Source organism: Lactuca serriola, chromosome 3, assembly GCF_051521515.1.
Source record: "Lactuca serriola cultivar US96UC23 chromosome 3, Lser_US96UC23_V15, whole genome shotgun sequence".
Lineage (NCBI taxonomy): Eukaryota > Viridiplantae > Streptophyta > Magnoliopsida > Asterales > Asteraceae > Lactuca > Lactuca serriola.
In genome coordinates, this window is record NC_136410.1 from 214,375,077 (window position 1) to 214,385,645 (window position 10,569).

Sequence of the window (10,569 nt, forward strand, 5' to 3'; positions counted from 1 at the left end):
ATAAGTTTGTAAAGATGTAAGTAAGTATTTGAAAGTGTTTGTAAAGGTTTGAATCTCTCAGAAAATCCTATATTTTCTATTAAAGAAACCTTCTACCAAGGCTTAACTGTTTTGTATACTCGTTTGTTGTAAAAGTGTGTAATTTCCCAAGTGTAACTATCATTTAATAAAATATAGTTTGTACATTAATGTTCAAGTGAGGTTATCACTAAAATATGTAATGGGTAAATCATTGTAGTACTGTAGTTTTGTATAATAGGAACTACTGCTGTACTAACTACCTTAAACCGGATTTATATTAAGGTATAATGTGATAAATTGCACCATGCTATCGACTGGTAACAACGACATAATGAATGGTCGTAATAAAGAAATGACGTTTGGCACCTACAGACCTGTAGGTCCGGCTGTAGCTAGCAGCAAGGTGTAGGATAGTCAATCCAGTATAGATCTATACGCAAACTCACGCTCTCCCTCCAAGAGAATTCTGGCTACAACTCGGGCCGTGTCATTTAAGGCATGCCCCGACACAGTGGATCATAATTGTTAACGTATTCATGTATATGTAATGTTTCTCGTTCTAGTATAATTGTATATGTTCTCCTTCTAGTATAGATGTATATGTCCTGTTTCTAGTATAGATGTATATGTTCATGTTTCTAGTATAGCTGTATATGTTCATGTTTCTAGTATAGCTGTATATGTATATGTTTCTAGTATAGTTGTATATGTACATGTTTCTAGTATAGCTGTATATGTTCATGTTTTTAGTATAGCTGTATATGTTCATGTTTCTAGTATAGCTGTATATGTTCATGTTTCTAGTATAGTTGTATATGTATGATCCTGTGTTACCCCAATGGTAACTAACTAATGATGTACTGATAAGTGTGAATATGGAAGTACTTTTATGTCTATATATGTATATATGATATATAAGTAATATTGAAACGACCTTCGGATGGTCACCCGAAATCCCACCAGACCACATCCAAATCGAGAAAAAGGAAATAGGGCGGATGGCCTTCCTAAGCCCTTTAAACATTATTTATACATCTATACATATATGGGCATGCAATTGGTAATATAAAGGCATAATTAAGTTTTTATAAGACATTTGAAACATAAATAGAATTTCAAGAAAAGATCGACTTGATGTCAATCTATAAAACAATTTGAAGGCATAAGTTGATAAACAGTTTAAGTATAAGGAACATATGTTTAAATCACAGCTTGTAAATAAGTTTGGAAAGTAAAAGAGTTTGTAAAACATTTCAAAGTAAAGCAGTTTGATAACCAGTTTGAATCGTGGTAAAATCATTGGTTTCCTAGTTATTAATCACATGTGATTCAATGCAATCACATGTGATTGAGCAATAACTATCAGTGCTTGACTTTTATTCCCCCCCATAAAGTATTTAAAACATTTAAAATCATTTCAAAGGTTGATTAAAGGGGTATGAACTCACTTGTGGTGAGTTGTTTGAATTGCAGTGTCGGATACCGTGCTAGGTGGCAAATGGAGACTTGTTTACACGCACGAGCCTAGTTATCATATAATAAGCATATATATAACTAATTAGCCAAATAAAAACTTAACAAATAAGTTAAGACACTTAGGAACATGTAAAACACTTTGCATAAGTGTTAAAGGTCCTAATGGTTGCATCTAAGTTGCTACGGGACAAGGCAAAAGGGTTTGAAGCATCAAATGACCTTGTATAAGAGTTCACCACCCAACAAACCCCACCTTTGGAGTTTACGACCGTGAACTACTCATTTGGTGGTTTTGGGTGTTTTGAAGTGCTATCCTAATCCTAGAATTAGCCTAGCATTTATGGAATAATCCTTGAAGTAGTTTAAGACCCTAGAATGCTCCATAGAGGAGTTTACGGCCTAAAGACCATATCCCCTAGAGTTTACGGCCGTAAACTCCTATGGGGTGTTGGTTTTAATTCATTTGAGGCACTTGCACATGTAGGATAGCTTCCATGTTTTTATCTAAGGCTAAAGGGGACAAGAGGCACACATTTGTGCCTTTACTTGGAGTTTACGGCCCAAGTGATGTTCCTTGGCCGTAAACTCCCTTTTAGGGATGGTTTTGATGTAGTTTAATCCCCATTCAAGTCCTATGTATTCAAGGGTAATTGTCTTAAGGCCTTAGGGGTGTTTGTGGTACATTTTGCCCTAGAAAAAAGGGGTTTACGGCCCAAGAGATATTCTTGGCCGTAAACTCCTATAATCCCATGATTTTGAAGTGTTTTGATGTCTAAAATAGTCACAAGCATTTGAGGGTTAATGTCCTTAAGCTTTAGGGGTGGTTTAGGGCACTTATAGCCCTTAAAAAGGGGTTTACGGCCCAAGAAATGTCATTGGCCGTAAACTCCTATTACTTGTTGTTCTTGGTTGCTTTCTAGTCTCTAAAGATCATACATTAAGTCCCTAACTAGTTGTCTATCAAGGAAATGGGACTAGGTAGCCTTAAAGCTCCATTTTGGAGTTTACTCCCCAAGAACGTTCTTGGGCGGTAAACTCCCGGATCTTGCAGTTTAGACATGTAATTGATGTTATAAAGCATATAACAAGTAATGAAACACATCTAGGAAAGTAGACTCACAATCTGGGATGAAAACCCGAAGATCCGTCAGAGAGAAAATGGCTTTTCTCTAATTGGATTTCTGAATAATGAATTAATTAATTCAGAAATCTATTTATAGTCCTGAAATATTTTGGCAGAAAATATTTTTATTCCGGAGATTAGACTATGACATTATGAAACTTGGAATGTTCAAGTTTCACCAATCCAGGAGCATCCACTCTCCTGATATCTCTTGAAACATAAACCCTAATGTACACAAACTTGTTCGGAAAAGTCTGAAAATTACTGAAACTGGACTGGTTTCTATTGAATAGATATTGTTCGCACAAATGGAAATTTCGGGTTGTCACATCATCCCCCCCCCCCCCCCCCCGTTAGAAGGAATTTCGTCCCGAAATTAGAATTTAAGCAAATACGAAGTTACAAATAATTAAGCGAAAAGATGAGGGTATTTCAGTTTCATCTGATCCTCGCGTTCCCAAGTGAATTCCGGTCCTCGCTTGGCGTTCCAGCGAACCTTCACGATAGGGATACGGCTTTGCTTCGTCTGCTTGACCTCACGGTCCATGATCTCTACAGGTTCTTCCACGAAGTTGAGGCTCTCGTTGATCTCGATCTCGTCGAGTGGGATTACGAGAGTCTCGTCGGACAGACACTTTTTCAAGTTAGATACGTGGAATGTAGAATGTACGTTACGAAGTGTGTCGGGTAGGTCAAGTTTGTAAGCTACGGGGCCGACTCTGGCAAGAATCTCGAAAGGCCCTATGTACCTCGGATTAAGCTTCCCACGCTTACTGAAGCGTATCAAGCCTTTCCAGGGTGAGACTTTGAGAAGGACTCGGTCTCCCACCTGAAATTCCAAAGGTTTTCTTCATTTATCAGCGTAGCTCTTCTGTCGGTCTCTAGAGGCTTTCAATCGTTCACGGATCTGAACAATTTTCTCTGTCGTTTCCCGAATGATTTCCGGACCGGTGAGCGTACTGTCGGAAACTTGCCCCCTTGCTAATTGGGTATCACCCACCTCAGCCTAGCACAGAGGGGATCTGCACTTTCGGCCGTAGAGAGCTTCGAATGGAGCAGCCCTGATGATCGTGTGATAACTGTTATTATAGGAAAATTCGACAAGGGGTATATGAGTATCCCATGCTTTCCCAAAATCAATCACACAGGCTCGCAACATATCTTCCAGTGTTTGGATGGTCCTCTCACTCTGTCCGTCGGTCTGTGGATGGCAGGCTGTGCACATGTCTAGCCTTGTTCCTAGGGAATGTTGTAGTGATTGCCAAAATCTTGAGGTGAACCTACTATCTCTATCGGAGATAATGGACATAGGTACACCATGTAGCCGTACAATTTCCCTAATGTATGTTCTCGTAAGCTTCTCCATCTTGTCGGTTTCTTTGATAGGCAGGAAGTGTGCAGACTTGGTCAATCTATCAATGATGACCCATATGGTATCAAGTCCACCCGTTGTCTTGGGCAACTTGGTTATGAAATCCATAGTGATCCGCTCCCACTTCCATTCCGGGATCTCTGGTTGTTGCAATAAACCAGAGGGCTTCTGGTACTCGACCTTAACCTTTGCGCAAGTAAGGCATTTACTTACGAAGGTAGCAATCTCTGCTTTCATATTAGGCCACCAGTATAGCTTTTTAAGATCCAGATACATCTTATCTGAACCTGGGTGGACGGAATACCGAGTGTTGTGCGCCTCGGTCATGACCAAGTCTCGGAAACCACCGTGTTTCGGGGTCCAGATCCGGTTCATGAAATATAATGCTCCGTCACCCTTGGCTTCTAAATTCTTGTCCATTCCCCTAAGGGATTCACTCGTCACATTTTCGGGCTTCATGGCTTCAAGTTGAGCCGCCTGAATTTGCTTAGACAAATGTGAATGGATGGTTATTGATAATGACTTGACTTTGCGACCAGAATATTCCTTCCGACTTAGGGCGTCTGCTACTACGTTGGCTTTACCCGGATGATAACGAATATCGCATTCGTAATCACTGAGTAGTTCGACCCACCGTCGTTGTCTCATGTTGAGCTCCTTCTGATCGAAAATATGTTGTAAACTCTTGTGGTCGGTAAAGATAGTGTTCTTCGTTCCATACAAGTAATGCCTCCAGATCTTCAGAGCAAACACTACTGCTCCTAGTTCAAGATCGTGGGTCGTGTAGTTAACCTCATGTGTCTTCAACTGTCTCGAGGCGTAGGCGATGACCTTACCTCGCTGCATCAGAACACATCAGAGTCCTTGATTTGATGCATCGCAATAGACTACGAAGTCTTCTATCCCTTCGGGAAGGGATAGTATTGGTGCGGTGCATAAGGCTCGTTTGAGTGTTTGGCACGCTCTTTCTTGTTTCTCTTCCCAGTCAAAGGCCACGCCTTTCTAGGTCAGGGTCGTAAGAGGTTTCGCTATTCGGGAGAAGTTCTGAATGAACCTGCGGTAGTAGCCAGCGAGACCTAGAAATTGACGAATTTCTGTAGGCGTTTTGGGTGCTGACCAGTTCTCAATGGCTTTTATTTTGGATGGGTCCACGTGGATTCCCTCTTCGCTTACCACGTGTCCTAAGAATTCGACTCTTCGGATCCAAAATTCACATTTCGAGAACTTCGCATAAAGTTTCTCCTTTCGTAATGTCTCTAGAACTTGTCGCAGATGATCACTATGCTCCTTCTTACTTTTGGAGTAGATCAGAATGTCGTCAATGAAAACGATGACGAACTGATCTAAGTAAGGTCGGCATACTCTATTCATCAGATCCATGAAGACTGCTGGCGCATTGGTCAATCCGAATGGCATCACCACGAACTCGTAGTGTCCGTAATGAGTTCGGAAGGCTGTCTTCGGCACATCCTCCTCTAGCACTCGTAACTGGTGATATCCGGATCTCAGATCAATCTTGGAAAAATAGTTCGCCCCTTGCAGTTGGTCGAATAGATCATCTATGCGTGGCAGAGGATAACGATTTTTGACCGTCAGTTTGTTAAGTTCTCTGTAGTCGATACACATACGGAATGATCCGTCTTTCTTCTTAACGAACAAGACCGGTGCTCCCCAAGGTGAGAAACTTGGTCTTATAAAGCCCTTGCTGAGCAGTTCGTTAAGTTGACCAGAGAGTTTCTGCATCTCAGCTGGTGCTAAGCGGTAGGGCGACTTGGCTACTGGGGTAGCTCCTGGGACTAAGTCGATTCTGAACTCGACTTGTCGTTGCGGAGGTAACCCGGGTAGTTCTTCTGGGAAAATGTCGGGGAAGTCGCTCACTACTGGGATGTTCTTTAGTTCTTTCATTTCTAGGTTCGTGTCGACGACGTGAGCAAGGAATGCGTGGTATTCTTTGCGCAGGTATTTCTGGGCTTGAATACTCGATATAATGCGAAGACTCGCACCAGGTTTGTCGCAGTGGACTATAAGAGTTTCATTAGACGGGAGGTTTAGACGAACTGCTTTCTCGTAGCACATGATGTCGGCGCGATGAAGACTTAACCAATCCATGCCGATAATAACGTCGAAACTTTTTATTGAGACCGGCATAAGGTCGATTGGGAATGAATGGTTATCTAAAGTTAGGGTACAACCTAAGTATATGCTATTGGTACTTTCAGTTTTCCCATTGGCCATTTCTATTGTGAATTGTTCATTAAGTGCGTGTGGTTGTTGCTTAAGCATGCGAGCAAATTTGTGGTTTACGAAGCTTCGCTCCGCTCCACTATCGAACAGAATGCATGCATAGGAGTTATCAAGGAGGAACGTACCAGTCACCACGGTCGGGTCAGCAACTGCTTCCCCGTGGCCTATAGCTCGTACCCTCCCTGCTCCTCCAGTATTCCTCGCTTTGGGGCAGTCCCTTTTAAAGTGGCCTGTTTCGCCACATCCATAGCATGTTGGGCTCGCGCCTGAGCCAGAAACTTGGGAGATCGGTTGTGCCGGGAACTTACAGAAACGGACGGTGTGTCCTTTTCTGTTGCAGTTAAAACACTGCATTTCACGGCAGGCGCCGTTGTGATGGAAGTTGCATTTGTTGCACTTCGGCAAACTTCCAGCATACTGCTTCGTCGGAGCAGTGACAACAGCAGGGGTTACCGCGACATGTACTGTCACGATTTGCTGCCTCTTGGCAGCTCGTTGTTTCTTCTTCTCATCCCAGAATTTCCGCTTATTATCAGCAGGTTTGGAGGGTTCTGGGATGGATAGGGTGGTTGTGGTTGCAGGGGTTTTGACTCCATGGTCAATGAGTCTTTGTGCCAAGCGCTTGGCACTGTCGAAGGTAGCGGGGTTCGATGCTAATACATTCCCCTGATACGGAGGCACTAACCCTCATATGTATCGTTCGATCTTTTTCCCCTCAGTGGGAACCATATTGGGGCAGAGGGCCACCAGTTCGCTAAATCGGGCAGTGTAAGCGATCACATTGGTGCCCTTCATGGTCAGGTTCCAGAGTTCATGTTCCAACTTCTGGACTTCGCCCCTCGGGCAGTATTCCTCGGTCATGAGGTCCTTCATCGTTTCCCAGCCAATGTCGTTAGCCACGACGAGTGTTAGGGCTTTAACGTGGCCGTTCCACCACGTTAGGGCTTTTCCCTCAAAGGTGCATGCGGCATATTTCACTTTGCACGCAGCAGGGCATGAGTAGATTTCGAAGACTGATTCAGTCTTCTCGAACCATTGCGAGAGGGCAATGACTCCGCCGGTGCCATAGAAAGGCTTCGGCTTGTAGTTTGTGAAATCCTTGTAAGAGCACTCTCTCGAGCGCACAGGGATTTCGACTGGAATAGATTCAACAGGGGTTCCACCTCTGCTGGCATCGGATGAGTGATACTGAGCCATGGCAGTTGCCACTGTTGCAGCTACGGCAGCATTCAGGGCTGCAGTATCGATGACCGGAGGCGGTGGAGGCGGTGGAGGTGCATGGTTATTCCTATTCCTGGGAGATTTGCGAGGCGGCATCTTTCAGCTATAAGTTTATAAGGATAAGAAAGATGGTAAGAATCAATTTGTAAGCAACGTGAGAGCGACACATGGACTAACTAACCATAGCCCAACAGTTGAATGAGTGTTTGAAATCACAACAAGGAATATTAGTAGGAAAGAACAAGTGTACAGATTTTTCCCACAGATTAGATAGATTTCAACACTACTGGTATTACTGATGTAATAAGTTCAAGGAAAATCGACCTAACAGTAGGTCTTACATCATACCAAATGGATAAGTTTGACAGTTCTTAGATTCCTAATTAGTGTACCGAAAGTTAGGAATATTTTACAGACAAGTGCTACTTAGAGCACAGATGTTTAAAGGCTAATCCCTAATCAAAAGACAGAGATGTACTAGACATCATTGAAATTCATGTGGAAGATGGTAACATTGAAATTCATTTCATAAGAACCATTGATCAATTGGTTGACATCTTCACTAAGGCCTTTCCTGAAGCAAGTTTTAATAAAAACCTACAAGGCTTAGAAATGATGGAAGCTGAATCTGTACCGAAATCTCTTTTGTCTCAATAAAAGTTGGAAGCGAAATAGAGCGAACGTTCGGTCCATTTTGGGTTCGGTTCTTTCGGGAACCGAAATGAACCAAACGCTCGGCCTATTTCGGTTTCGGTCTCACCGGGCTCGGTTCGCCTCTCATCTCCTAATGATGATTTCGGTTGTATAGTATGTATACTCTTTTCTCGCAGTTTATTTTATGTTTTTCCTTTTATTTCCATAAAATTCAAAAAGATTTTTCTTTCTGTGTTAATTCTTTTTCAGAAAATCATATAAAATCCAAAAACATTTTTCTTTCTGCTTCAACCTTAATATAATTTCTGTATAAGGACTATTCTCAATGATGGAGCTAGGGCTGGTATAATTCTTTATCTATGTACTAGCTAAGTGTCCTTAGATGCATGATGTTGCATGTTGTCCCAAGCCTTAAAAGATTTTGAGTGAAGCCTTGATGACTTGAGTTAAGAGTTTTTCTGCTTAGTCTATCTTTTATAGCAGAGGTACATTTAGTTCTTTAACCATCTCCTATTTATTCTCCATCATACTTCATCTCATAAATGTAAACCTTGATACTCTAAGAAATTATCACTGAGGTTTACAGTTACACCATGTCTGTGTTAATGATCTTGGTTTCGTGCCACTACGTGCTAAGTGAAACCCAAAATTCAAATCATTTAAAGCATTGACGGTGAACAATTAAATGTTCTAGATTTCACCCTTTGAATTAACGAAACCAGTTTTGTGGAAGTACCCTGAAATCTCCTTTTATTTTTGAGAGATCTTTATGAAAATGTCTTTCACTAAGACTTTTCTTCCCAAAGGATCCAAGTTTTAATTTTTTTTGAGATTTCTAATTAACAGTTGACAACAAGTCACTGAATATGTTCCAAACCTACTTGTTTAACAGGCCACGTCGTTCTCACGAGTACTTCGTTCTATTTCGATCCTATGTCAGGTATTGAAAATCGAATTGAAGCAAAAACCTCCCTTAATAGCCTTATATATAAAAGATCTCTTTCAATGCTTCTTAACAAGTACTTTATCGTAATTCAACGGGAATCCAAACAAGCACTTTGAAGTCTCTCTTGACTTTGAAGGAAGAGTTTCGTGCCCGGGATCCACTGCTTTGTGTCTTAAATGACATCACACATTCCCACAAATAGTTTGATTTATTTCTTTATCTTAGACACTATCTTGCATGAAAAACTTGAATTTTCCAAAAGTCTTGTTCGATTATTCATAAGCTATTCATAAATATATAGCTTCGGTTCCTAATGATGTAATGCAGTTATTTCAAGCGAAGGGATGCGTCGGTACAAAGCCTTTGGTAATTACGGTGATAAAGATTTGATTGAAGGTTCAAGTGGTGACTCAGTAGGAAGTCTAATTGATTGTTGATTTGAAAAGAAGATAAGTATGGAAAGGCGCGTGCGTTTGAACCATTACCCAATCATGCATCATTTACTGCTTTATCGGGGTTGCTAGTTGTCCAATCACGCCTTTTTAGGCGTCATTTCCCAAATTAGTGGAATCATTACTCTATATTTTTCTCTCTCCACAAAATCGTATATAAGGGTTTTGATCATCAGGGTCTTAGTCTTTACCACACTTCAAATCTCTCAAGAAAAAAAGGCGATTACAGGCGATTTGGTGATTACTATTCATCTTCTTCTTCATCAAGCTTCGACAATGGCAAAATCCTCTTCCGTTCAAGAAACCACTACACACTCCACTCTTCTCGCAATCAATCCCAACCAGAACTTGTTGATCGATCTTACACCGTTCCTCTACGATACTTACATGTTTCAAGTGTTGGAATGTCTAAAGTATTCCCCACTCATCAAAGCTCTCTCCACGGTGGAAGTCGTACCAATGGTGTGCCTCTCTCAACTCTATTCCACTACAACTTACGACAAACCTGCAGAAAAGATTTACTTTGACATTCTCAATCAGAAGGCCTCTATCTCCAAGAGCCGATTTTACTTGCTGCTAGGGCTCACTTATGACGAATCCATGTTGAATCCTGATTTCATCTCCATAGGTCAACTTTTCTCAATGTTTTACAACATTGGGTACACTGAAACCCTAACTACTGTGACCAAGTTCAAGAAATCATGCCTTCCTCCTCCATGGAATGGCCTCTTCACCCTTCTTTTCAAAGGTCTTTCAGGAAAAAGTGCAGGATCAGATGGTGCTAGCAAGTCTTTTATGACTCTGCTTTATGGGTTATACCATGGTATCAACCTTGATTATGGGTTAGTATTATGGCTGCAGCTCATCCAAAGTTTGTCTTCTGCTTCTCGCCACACAGAGATTTCCTGTGCACGTTTTTGGACCATTATTACTCAATGGATAATGGAGCGTTTTCATGTTCCCATCATGGCAGATTCCCTACTTTCCACCATTGCTACATTTCATACCACAAACATCATTGTCACTCATCCCTAGAAGTTTCTCTTTGTTGGCTCAATTC